This window comes from Triturus cristatus, chromosome 4_2 (genome assembly GCF_964204655.1).
Source record: "Triturus cristatus chromosome 4_2, aTriCri1.1, whole genome shotgun sequence".
Lineage (NCBI taxonomy): Eukaryota > Metazoa > Chordata > Amphibia > Caudata > Salamandridae > Triturus > Triturus cristatus.
Window position 1 is genome coordinate 103,758,946 of NC_140586.1, and position 13,151 is coordinate 103,772,096.

General features: G+C 45.4%; 1 long non-coding RNA gene across 2 annotated transcripts in view; it reads right to left on the minus strand.

The window, feature by feature from the left end:
* LOC146833103 (uncharacterized) overlaps positions 1-13,151 on the minus strand; it is a 63,997-nt gene that overhangs the window by 33,096 nt on the left and 17,750 nt on the right. The gene's annotated exons all lie outside the window — the stretch shown is intronic.

Here is a 13,151-nt window from a genome sequence, read left to right on the forward strand (position 1 = left end):
CACTTGCATCTTGCCCTTCACAGGGCAATCCGGCTTTAAGTGTCCCTCTCTGTGACACTTACATCATTTAATCACCTTGGGAGTGAAAGGACACTTCGCTCCTTTCCCTTTCTGGTGCTGACAAGAGGCCCTCTTCCCCTTAGACTGCTGTCCTGGCCGAGAGCCTGGGGAACTGTTCTGGCCCTTCCATTCTAGTTTAGGGTCAGGCTGCTGAGAGTTCTTCTCCCCTTGGGCTTGGAACTGTGTTTCCCATGCCCCTTGTTCATTCTGTTGGCAAGCCACTGATCTGCCAACAATGCAGAACAAAAACTGAGTCAGTTAGAGAACTCCTCCCGGAGATGGTCTGCTGTCATCACCTGATTTAGGGACTGGTAATCACTTGCTTCCAACCCACTCATTCCAGTTTCTCACAATGCCATGGACCCAATTCCCAAAAGGAACTTTATCCACCTTCTTGTTCTCATAGAACCTCAGCAAATATTGGGCTGGTTTCAATCCAAACTGCCTAATCAAAGCATTCTTCATACACTCATATGTCAGACTGTCTTTCTTAGATATCCTGTCAATGACTTCAGTCCATTCCAGAGGGAGGAGACTTAGTAGAGTCACTGCTTTGACTGACCATTCAGACTTTGAGCCTTATATGCGAGATCAAAGGCATGCATCCAGCTGAGAATATCAGTGCCTGGAACATACATGTTGTAGGAAAGTGAGATTTGCTTTCGTGGATACCCCCACTTTTTGGCTGGTGTCAGTATGTTTTGACTGTAGTTTGCTGGTATCCTGCCAACTTGGAACCCAGCATCTTGGCTCTCTTTCTCAAAATGGCGCTGGTGAGTACTTTTGTACCGCAACAATTGGCTACTGGTATACCCTTATAAGTCCCTAATATAGGATACTAAGCTACCCAGGGGATAGGTACACCAGAGGGCTCCCATGGGCTGCAGCATGTATTGTGCCACCCATGGGAGTCAACTTAAACTCAGACTACAGGCATGCCATTGCAGCCTGTGAGTGGTGGTGCTTGCACCTCTCACGACAGTTATACATTTTCTTCTATCTGAGGTCACTACACTTAAATCACTCCTATAGTAGTCCCGAGGGCAGGGTGCTTTTTTATAAGCGTGAGGGTGACCCTCCATGAGCAGGACATCCCTACTAACCCCAGAGTTGATTCTTCAGTCTTTGTAAGTGTGGTCAGCCATTTTAAGAAACATAGTGGACATCAGTCATTACGAAAAGTCTAACTATATATTGGATGTATCAAACCTGGTAATTCTTGGTATCAAACATGTTGGAATCACGCCACAACAGTGAATCCGCTGTTGGATGTAAGATCCCAAGTACTGAGGGCCCCTAAAGGGAGCCCGCTGTACTCCCGGTTACAGCCTTTCAGGGTCAACCAGCAAGCTAGTGCTGCTGCCGACCACAGTCGCTGTTCTGCCCTCCTGCAACTGAGCTGAGCTCGAGCAGGGGAAGGTAGAACAATAAGTTTAAAGTCACAGGAAGGTGTGACCACATCCCAGACAGGACTTGGTGTATTGGGCTACTGTGGGTGTGCTTTCCAGCGCCACCAGACTGCATTGAAGGGCACATTCTGGCATACACCAGTTTGAGCCAGCTCAGGAATCCTTGGTTTCCGCTCTGACGCGAAACTGGACAAAGGACAAGGGAGTATCCTCCACCCTGTCCAGCCACTCCTCTGGGAGGGATCCCCAGGTCATTCCAACCCCGCCTTGGGCCACTCTATCCAGCCACTCCTCTGGGAAGGGTCCCAGAGTCATTTCAACCCTTTCCTTGGGTATTTTAGGGCTCCCTGTGGGTGGGTCCTCAGATTCGTCATGGAACAAGACTCACCTCTGAAACCAAGACACTCTTCGACTGTGTAGACACGTGGACTTTGTTGGCTGTGAACCGCGGCTGCATGAAGAAAGACTCGCTGCTCCTGGTCTCGCTGTTCTGCAAGTCTTCTGCCTCATCTGTGCTTTGCTCATGTTACCCAAAAGACCAGTGGGCATCAAGGACATCCAAAGAAATCACTACCCTGCATCTGCAGGCACCACAACAAAGCTGAACGGTCTGCTGCTCCTGTCGTCCTACGGACTTCCCGAGGCCCAGCAAAACAGGTGGTGGTTCTGTGGCTCTCCAAAGGCCCGACATGTCTTCCTTGTCATTTGGAGTACAGTATTTCTTGTTGGAGCGACTGGGACCAAACCCCTGCACACCGAGTAGACTTGCTGTTGCCAAGGCTTGCTGGCTCAGCACTCTAGAGATCTTTGGGCTACAAAAAGCTCCAGCATTCAGCACTTCATCCCATGAAGATCAGTGTCCTCACAACATCCCTTGCACTGTGGGCCTCCATCTCTTTGGTGAGCTGCCTGAGGTCCTTCTGTGACTCGGGTGCCTTCGGCCTGGGTGTCCTCCCAAAGGTCTTCTCCTGCATTGGTGGGCTCCCCTGCTTTCTCTGGGCCTGCCCCCACTCTCCTGCACTTTGAGTCCCTTGGACCATTGCATCTTGTCATACACATCAGTTGCATCTACCAATGCTTATTGGCGCTCCAGTCCGACACCGAGCACCTAGACACCAATGCAGAGCAGCTTGTGTACAGCTCCTGGTCTTTCTCAGCGTCGCCTGGTCCCCACAGCTGCACCGAGGTCCTCATCAACTCTCCTGAGCTCCCTGCCAAGGGTGGGCACTGTGCTTCCGTGCCTCCTGGTCGCCTCAAAGTGAAAAATACTTTGTCCCCTCTGCTTGCAGCTTCTCTTCTTCAAGAATCCACCCTTGGATTCCACCGGAGATCTTCAGAGACTTCTCCAGAGGCCTTTCTTCCCAAGTCTTCCCTTGTCGTTTACCGGAGGTTCCGATGCCACACCACCCCTCTGCACCCGGCTACTCTGGAGCAGATAACCTGGTTTCTGGGGAAACCACAGGTGGGGTGGCTCTTCAACTTTCTGTCCTCCAAAGGGTTTCTTTGGGAAGGTTCCTTTTTCTTTAAAATCATGACTTCTCTATTGACTTCCATTAGGCACATATCTGTGTTTCCACTCTGCACACAGCCTCTGTGGGGTTCCTGGTTACTTAACTTGGGTGGTTCCAGGTTCTCCCAGCTCCTCTGACTCTCTTTTGGTACCAGTCCCATTCTTCCTTGCAGTTCGCATTCCACTTCTTTAGAATATGGTTTGACCTCCCCCTGGAGACCAGTGTATATTAGTGCCACTTACCCGATTCTTTGAAGTATTTTAATGAGTATTGTTGGTATCTCTAGCTAGGGGGCCATGCTGCTTTACACTCCTTCAAGATAAGCCTGAAGGCTGCTCCCCATAGCTACAACTTTGAGAGCCTGAGGTTATCAAAGATCACTAAAATCACCATAAGTGTTGCCTGGATTAGTACACGGTCCATCACTCTTAAGTGTGCACCACATACTAAGCCAGCTTCCTACATTTGTGTGCAGCAGTTGGGATTAAATCCTGCATGGTTTTACCACTTAATCAAGTGAAGGTTACATGAGAAACTATCACTAACTAGGCACATATAAATACTGTATCAAGTAAGTTCTACTGAACTTCTTGGATTGATTACCAAGGGTCTTAGCACAATCCTTTCTCCAATCTTTGGAAGTTTAGGATCACTAGGGAAGGTAGCTGCAGAACACCACACTACACCTAGTACCATGTCTCAGGTGGGTGTGTCCAGTGGGGCTCAGGCCTCTAGATACATTGGTCTTAGGTTCCAGGAACTTAGGACCCTGTGTGCGTCTAGGAGACTTAAGACTGGTAGCATCCCTACCAGATAGCCTCTCTTCGAGATGCCCCTGCACGATGACATCCAGAATCCTGCAGGGCAGAATAACTTTTATATGGGTGGTGATGCTCCAGAGGAGGAGTCAGGAAAGTTCAACCCCCTTGACCCCACTTCTGAGCACGACCATTTTGGGCATCTCCTCTGGTTTGTGCCTATATCACCTCCAACTTACCTTGGTCTTCCCCCCTTTTTTGGCAACTCACTTTCACCTGCCTTGTGCCTGATTCCCTCTCACATCAATCTTGTACCTTGTTTGGCTCTCCTCCACATTGACCCTTGATCCCTTCGCCCATCCTTTACTGATCTCATTTCACCCGCTCATCTCACTTGTGACTCGCAACGCACTCATCCCCCTTATGCTTCTTCGCACTCTCATAGTAATAGTGCACAACAGACCGCTCCATCCTTGTCTTTTTTTTGGTTTAAATCTTTATTAACATTTTTGCACATTTTTAATAAAACATACAGTCAGAGCAGAGCTCATGCATCAAGTGGAAAAAGGAAGAAAAGTGATTGCCAGCAGCACAATGCACAACACCCAATAGTAACAGGAAAAACAGAGGTGTAAATTATGGTGAGTACATCAAACCATGAGTTAATATCCCTAGACAGGGCAGAGCAGTGTTGGTGAGTCACACCACCAGGTGGCATGTAAGCGATTCAGGTATAGTGCAGTTTGAACCCAACTGGGAACATAGGGCACAACTGGCTTTGGCATTGGTCCTCAATTTCTTATGGCTGGTCTCTTTCTTCTTTTACAGTGTCTCACTTTCCTCTCTCATTCTGCTTGCACCTTGTTTTATTATGTTGTGTATGTTTTGCTGTGCACCCTTCTCTTAGTTTTCATCTCTATCAATCCTCTTTCTTTGTGCCTCATGCCCCTCTCTCTAATCTGAAATAGGTCTTGGTTTCCTATCTCATCTAGTAAGCGATTTGCTCCATTCTCTCATCTGGCTCTCGGCTCTGGCTAGCACCAAGCTTTTTGCACTGATTTAGTCTTCCCTCTGTTCTGGATTATGTGTTAATGCTTCTCTCTTATCTATCTTGCCCATGCTCCCTTCAACCACCCTATTGTCTTGCCAGTCTTCTTTATTTTGCCTGTACCCTACCTTATCATTCAAGAGCCCTTTTTAAGTGTTTTACAAGGCTTCCCTCTCATTCTGCAAACATCTTGTGGTCTGTGACACTTTCCCATCAGTTATCTCTATTGATACTTCTCTCATCATCATTCTTTACTTGTTTATTTTCAACTGATCTGTGCCTTCCTTCCACGTTACTTGGCTTGTGTCTTTTGTCACCGCCCATCTAAATTGTGCCTTTATCCCTGCTCACTTGTGTGCAGCATTTACTTCCTCTTCCTCTTGGGTCCTTGCTGCCTGATCACAAGCATCCTCCACCTCCCACCTATTTCTCACCCAGAGGGTGTTTCACTTCCCTTTCTTGTCCAGCTTCGTCCTCGCTCAGTACTCTAATTTGGCTTGCATGCTGCTTCCTTCTCTTACAAGCCTTGTTCCTCTCTCTCCTGTCATACATTTCTTTCCCTGGTCCCCTCTCTTTCATCCTAATCATAGTTGAACTCGCTTTGTGGTCACAAATTACTACCATTTGTCTTCCACTATTTTGCCTTTTTCTAGTTAAATATACACATTGAAAATGAGAGAAAAACAAAGATCACTATTTAGCAGCACATATTGACCTTTAATAATTAATATTGCTCTTTAGTTATTCTACCTTCAATAACTTAACACTTAGAATAACAAACACATTAAGGTGAATAAAAGAGGTTATTTATAACATTTACAGCTTTGTTTCAGTACATTAAATAAGTTAGATTGTAATACAGCTACCATCCTATAACTATCCATAAACCCCTTTTCTTAGAAGTATATTCCTTCAAAGAATTCTTATCTGCCTTGTGGCTCTGCTCCATCTTTCATCCATTTTATGCGTAATCTGGCTTGGGCTTTGCACCAGTTAATCATCCATTTACTGTCTATGTTCCCTTTCTTATATTCAAATTTCTTCCCTACTTTGACCCACCCCCTTACATCCATTCTAGCAAAAAAAATTAACACTAGCCCTTACACTGAACATAATTAAATACGTAACCCAAAACCATGCCTAGTAGTAACCCCTACCATGATTTGAACATATTTAAAGGTAATTCACTTCAGTAAATGTTAACTTGATAGCCAATACTACCTTAATTACAAACAAATGAAATCGGATTATATACATTTAAATATATGAAATGAAATTAGCTACCTTTACCGAACTCTGAAAATAACCGCATCCAAACTTTAAACAAAATAAAATTGGATGTCATTTAATGTTATTAAATTAAAAACAGATCTAAAGGTAAATCTTGCCCTAATGCTAAATAAGGTTATAACTAGATTTTGTATATTACCTTAAATTATTTAATAAACTAACTTTTTATTAATTACAATTAAGTAAAATATATTGGTGTTAAATAAAATCTACTAATTTAGTTTTATCTTTACCCAATGTTAAAATTTGCTTTCTATAATCTAAATTGAGTGGAATTAAATACAATTTAGTTACATAAATATTTGTTTAGTGTTCCTAATGGTTTCTCTTTGTAATATTAAATTTAATTGACTAAATTACTGTAAGCTAACTCGAATGGTAAACCTAACATTTTTCACATTTAATTAGATTAAAAAAAAAAAAGTAAGTAAGCTCACCCTAATACTAGTTCAATCCTAATCTTTCAAAGAAAGTAGAATTGAAAATATGAATTCTGTAACATTTGGGAAACAATAAACCTAAAAGATATTGAAGTCAATTTAGTAACTTTCAGCAAACTAGTGCATACCTTTGAACTAACCTTGTTTCATCTAGTATCATGCTCTGCCACCACATTCTCAGTAGTGGCAATGTTAATGCAGTGATTAAAGGTACTGAAAGTAGTGGGGTGTACTCCACAGACTACTTTTCTGTAAATTATGTCCTTTGTAAATGTCCCTGGCTTCTTGAACAGTGTAAGTGACTCTCTGTAAACTAACTGAGGTTAATCTTCATCCAGCTTGTGTTTTGCTCCCCTCTCTCATCTATGTTGTGCAGCTTTCCGGTTTTTCCATACTGTACGTACCTTGGTCCTTCTCATCCCTCCGGTCTCTTGTTCTGCCCTTATCCAGTTCATGACTCTCTCTCAACTGGCACGTAACCCTCACTTCTCTCATCAACCGTGTGCTCATACACCTCATTCATCCATCTTGTGCATCATTTTACTTTCATCTATTGTGTGGCTTAGCTGCTGCTCATATAAGGTTTTGTTCCTGCCTCTCCTTCTCACTGGTTTGGACCACATTTTCTTCTCTCATCCACCTTATGTCTTGCTCTCCTAAATCATCTGTGTTGTTCTTGGGTCCTCTTTCTCATCCATTGTGTACCATGTTCTCCCTTCGTCTGTCTTGGACATTGTTTCCCACTCTCATCCATCTTCTTCCCTGCACCCCGCTCACCTGATATGAATCTTTCTCAACGCCATCATCCATTGTATGGCTCAGCCTCCTGTGTCTTCAACTGCATTTCATGCTGCAATCCAGGGGTGTGGAATTTAATAAAATATCTACTTGTCCCTGGGGCAGGTTGCTTCATAAATCTACTTGTCCTGTAACAAAATCCACTTGCCCCTTTCGTGCCATGTAGTGCAGCGACAAATTATGGCAGCAATCTCATTATATAAGATCTCTGATATAGACTATCTTATTATGCCGGGGCTCATACCATAGTAGTGTACGAATACTAGCAATCCCCTTATGTCGCCACGTATCTGCAGATCTACATACTGGGCTGAAAATAGTGGTAAGCAATAATTCCAGGGTTACAATGCCCTTTGAGTCTGTGCAAACCTACTCATTTGCATTTTTTAAGGGTTTTCCACAACTCTTCTTTTCCCATACTGGGAAAAGTTGGAAATTTACTCCTGACAATGGCAGACGTAAGCCTTCTTCCAGAGTTGGGGGGGTGTACTGCTCGATTTTCCCGGCCTTCTTGTGTTGTAGAGCGATTAATATGACTTCAGTCTCTTTCCATCCAAGTCTAAGGATTAGAGTAGTGAATAGGGCCTATTTATTAGACACTTTGACACGATCCTGTGCTCCTCCCCATAGATCAGGGCTTACATACATAGCCTAGGGGATAGATTCGTTAGTATTAAGGATAACCTGCCCTATAGTGAGGGTATTTCATGGAGTCGTGCTGAATTCAGGCCTGGTAGCCCTCAGACAGGAGAGACTCCATCTTTCTTTCTGCCCCGGCAGCTTGGGACATTTCTAGGTGAAGGGTGATATTTTAGTTATGAGGTGTTATTCGCTCGGAGAGAACCGGTTCAGGCCGGCCCTTATCGAAGGAGTGTATTCTTCCCCTGCCGAAGACACTACATCAGGCCGGCCGGCTGGGAACGTGTCCTTGGCACGGGGAGGTACAGGAATTTGGTGGGCGGCAGGTTTCGAGCTGGAATTTTCCATGAGAGAATGCACCTCTATATTAGTGAAAGTCTGAGTTAGATATTGGCACTTGCTTCTAGTCCATAGGCGGCACCTGGCCGTTAGCAGAAAAGCTACTACTTATTTCAGGGAAGACAGATGATGAACTTGAATCCAAAGAGGAGAGAGTAGCCGATGAGGAAGAGGTTCCAGTGACTCGGAGAGGGAGAAGGGAGTAGATCCGCGACTGCGGAGGTGTGACTTCCAGGCGAAGCCGAGGCACAGACGAGAAGGGAACCTAGATGACCATTGAGCACAGGCTACATACGACTAAGGTGATGTCGACCCCTTTTTATTGAAGTGTATAACTTAACCTTTTACTTTCCTTGCAGGTTGTATATATGATGTATTCTGTGAGTGTGCATGTAGCAATTAAATAAAGTATTTAGCTTGTTGTGAGTCAGCATGTGTTGTGTATCCTTGTATAGGAGGATAGCCTATTCTTCTAGTCAGATTCAACTTGACATGAACAGATGTTAATCCTGATCAGGTAAGTGGTAACTGAATGAGGGAGAAAAGAGCCCCTCGAACTAAAGAACAGGTTGTGCTCAACTAATAGTCTTTGTGTGATCTGATACATAGTAACCCCGATTCCCCTATCGTGTACTACGGTGATAATAGGATGAGCTCGTGCTAAGGCTGCCGTCTGGGTAGGAAGTACTGGGTCCGTTCGAGACCGCGAGGCTAAGGCTGCCGTCTGGGTAGGAAGTTCTGGGTCTGTCTGAGACCGCGAGGCTGTGAGGTCTGAGACTGCGAGACTGTGGCTGCCGTTTGGGTAGGAAGTTCTGGGTCTGTCTGAGACCGCGAGACTGTGGCTGCCGTCTGGGTAGGAAGTTCTGGGTCTGTCTGAGACCGCGAGACTGTGGCTGCCGTCTGGGTAGGAAGTTCTGGGTCTGTCTGAGACCGCGAGACTGTGGCTGCCGTCTGGGTAGGAAGTTCTGGGTCTGTCTGAGACCGCGAGACTGTGGCTGCCGTCTGGGTAGGAAGTTCTGGGTCTGTCTGAGACCGCGAGACTGTGGCTGCCGTCTGGGTAGGAAGTTCTGGGTCTGTCTGAGACCGCGAGACTGTGGCTGCCGTCTGGGTAGGAAGTTCTGGGTCTGTCTGAGACCGCGAGGCTGTGGCTGCCGTCTGGGTAGGAAGTTCTGGGTCTGTCTGAGACCGCGAGACTGTGGCTGCCGTCTGGGTAGGAAGTTCTGGGTCTGTCTGAGATCGCGAGGCTGTGAGGTCTTGATATATATATATATATAAAATAGGAATTCCCTGTCCCTAGGTGGTACATATATATGTGGTTATTTAGGTGTAAAAAGGCCCTAGGGAGGGGGTAACGTTCTGGTTTGGGTTAGAAAGGCTCTGTTGAGCGGGTTCCACCTGATCCGAAAACCCAAGCAGAACATTTGGCGTCACGAACGGTTTACGAAACCTGTGTGCGTTTTGTTTGTCTTATGTTTGCTTTCGGTGTGTGCGTGGTTTTCTTTGCATTCTTTTTTATATATTTGCGTGTATAGTTTTTTTTCCCTCTCTCTCTTTCTCTCTTCCTTTCTTTTCTCTGCGTTTCTTTTTCTTTCTTTTTTCGCGATGTTTTCTAAGAAATCTAAATCTACTCTTAAATTGTCCGTTGATATTCCCGGATGGGATTCAACGCCTTATGGAGCCTTAGCCCGTGAGTGGGCTGACTCTACTGGTCTGAGTGAAAATTGGAACTCTTCTTTGGAGTCGGCGGAACCGGCTGACGTGATTACTTGTTTGCAGACGGCACCTGTATTGAAGGGTGAGGAGGTTCCCGCTTTGGGGCGCAGAGGTTGGGTTATTCTGTCTGCGTATCGGATTCTGCATGAGAGATTGTTGAAATTACAGATCTCTCTTAAGGATGTGGAGGCACACTTTGTTGAGATTCAGAATTCTAATACTCTACTGCGATGTCAAAATAAGTTGCTTTCTGACAAACTTGACACTTACCAAACGGTTGCCGAAAGGGCGGCTGTGCGGATTGCTCGTTATAAGTACAAGAACAGGCGTGGTCGAGTTTCGACGCGTAAGGTGCGTCTGGTCGTGGCGAAAGCTGGACTAGATTGGAATCCTGATGAATGGGATGGTAATATCTGGGACTCGAATACCTCTTGTTCCTCGGGTGAGGAGTCTGTTACGCACGAGTTTTCTCGTTCCCGTCATGAATGTAAGTCTGCTTCTCGCACCTCTGATGGTGCACCCCGTGATTATGCTCGTTCTTCGGGCGGGATCGATGCTTCTTACACTGATTGTCCCTCTACTAGTACTGCTCGGGCTCCTTGTGATGCTCGTCCCGTGGTCTCTGCGCATCCGGTTTTTCGTCGGAAGTTGCAGCAATCTCCTAATGCTCCGCAGGGTGTTTCTTTGGACTGTTTAGAAGATTTTACTCAACAAGAAATTAGTGATATTTTGCAGCGCTTTCGACAGCGGACTGGTGAGGCCTTGCTCACATGGATGGTGCGCCTTTATGAACTGGGCGCTGCCGGTATTATGCTGGATACTGGCGACTGTTTGAAATTTTGTTCTTTGAGTTTGGAATCTACTGTGCAAGATCATTTTCGTAACTATAATGGTGGTGGTCAAATTTCTTTGCTCCAATTGGCAACTGAGGGTTGTAATTTGAAGTATCCTACTGAATCTGACTGGCCTGTCAATGACAAGCCGTGGTATACCTTGCGTGATGCTGCGCAACGTCTTAAGGAGGAAGTGATGAAAAGGGCTATTTTTCTGGGCACTGCTGACAGGTTGCTTGATGGGATGTTGACTTCTTCTGTGCGGAATCGTATCATTCGCTCTTCTCCTGTCGCCTACAAGCAGGTCATGATGACTTTGTTGATTAACCAGACTGGTAATGTGCTATCTACGGTGTTGGAATCGGTGCGCCAACTCGGTGAGTTGGGTGAGTGGTTTAAACCTGAACGTCAGCCCCGGTCTGACACTCGTACTCCTGGTGAATATAAATTTACTAGACGTGATATCTTTACTGGTCTTTTGGCTGATGGTGTACGTCGGGAGGACATTGATGGTGAGACTACTGCTCATTTGTGGGAGTAGTTTCGCAAACGGGGCTTGGATCGGAAGGAGGGTGCCCGGCGTGTTCGAACGACTGAGTGTGATCGTGGTTGTTCTGATGGTAGCGGTGATGACGATCGCCGTGGGCGCTCTGGTCGTCGTGATGATCGGTGTCCTGTACGTGATCTGTCCCCCCGTCGAGAGCGGGACAGGGAAAGAGAGGGGGAAAAGGAAAGGGGGAGAAATGATCATGCTTACAGCAGGCGTAGAGATGATAGGGATCAATCTCCTGAGTTGAGGAGGAGAGAGAATCGTCACAGCTTGGTTGATCGTAACCCACGGTATAATACTGAAGACTTGAATCCGTTCCGTACGGGGAATGGATATGAACAGGAGGTACCGATACCTAAGAAACGTGAGAGTCTTTATCCTGATTTGTCCTGGTACACAGAATGCAGTAAGAATGACTAGGAAATAGGTCAAGCTCCGGTACACAGATGGGCTCATAGAGATAATAGACCCTATGTAGATATTGATATTTATTGGAGACATCGTAATATCCAAAGGGCCCGAGCATTAGTTGATACAGGAGCGGAGGCCACTCTTATTCATGGAAAATCAAAGAAGTTTACAGGGCAGCCTTTTACTATTACCGGATTAGGAGGAAAAGAAACCCCTGCAGTTCAAACTTTGCTTGAAATGAGAATAGGTAGAATCCCTAGAAAGGAATATTCTGTATTAGTGGTGCCACTCTTAGAATTCATAATTGGAATTGATATTTTGAAGGGAATGACGTTGCATCTTGATGATGGGTGTTACCAATTTGGAACGACGCATTATATCTCGTCCAGACCTATACGGGTTGGTCGTTTAAGGATGCCCCCCATACAAGTTCCCCAGGTGACCAAAGTGGTTTGTCAGAAGCAGTATCGTATTCCGGGTGGTCATGAAGAGATTAGTACCACCATTCAGGAGTTGGTTGATGCAGGTGTTATAACTCCAGTTACTTCTGCTTGGAATAATCCTGTTTGGCCGGTGCGTAAGAGTGATAATTCTTGGCGTATGACTGTTGATTATCGAGAATTGAACAAACACACGCCCTCTTTGACTGTTGCAGTACCGGATGTTATTACCCTGATTGAAAGAATCCAAACACATCCAGGTACATGGTATGCGTCCATCGATATTGCTAATGCTTTCTTTTCTATTCCAATTGCCCCTGAGTGTCAGGAACAGTTCAGTTTTACGTGGAACGGGCATCAGATGACGTTTAGAAGTCTTCCTCAGGGCTATGTGCATAGTCCTACGATTTGTCACCGGCTGGTGGCAGAACATTTGGCTGAGGTACCAGTTCATCCCAAAATTCAGATATGTCATTATATTGATGATGTTTTGATCCAAGGCGAAACACAAGAGGATGTTCAGACACAATTAGATAGAGTCATTGAGTGTCTGCGTGAGAAAGGTTGGGAGATCAATCCGGATAAATTACAAGGTCCGTCCCAAGCTGTAAAATTTTTAGGTATTAATTGGCATGAGGGACTCCGCGAGGTGATCCCTCAAGTTAAACAGAAGATTCTTGATTTTTCGGTTCCGAGGAATAGGAAGGAAGCCCAGAGCTTCATTGGCTTATTTGGTTTTTGGCGCCAGCATATTCCTCATTTGAGTCAAATATTGGCCCCTTTGTACCGAATTACACGTAAAAAGAATGCATTTGAATGGGATAAGCAACAGCAAGATGCATTTAGTCTGGCAAAAGAGGCAATTCAACATGCTATGGATCTATGGCCTGTACGTGATGGTGATGTGGATTT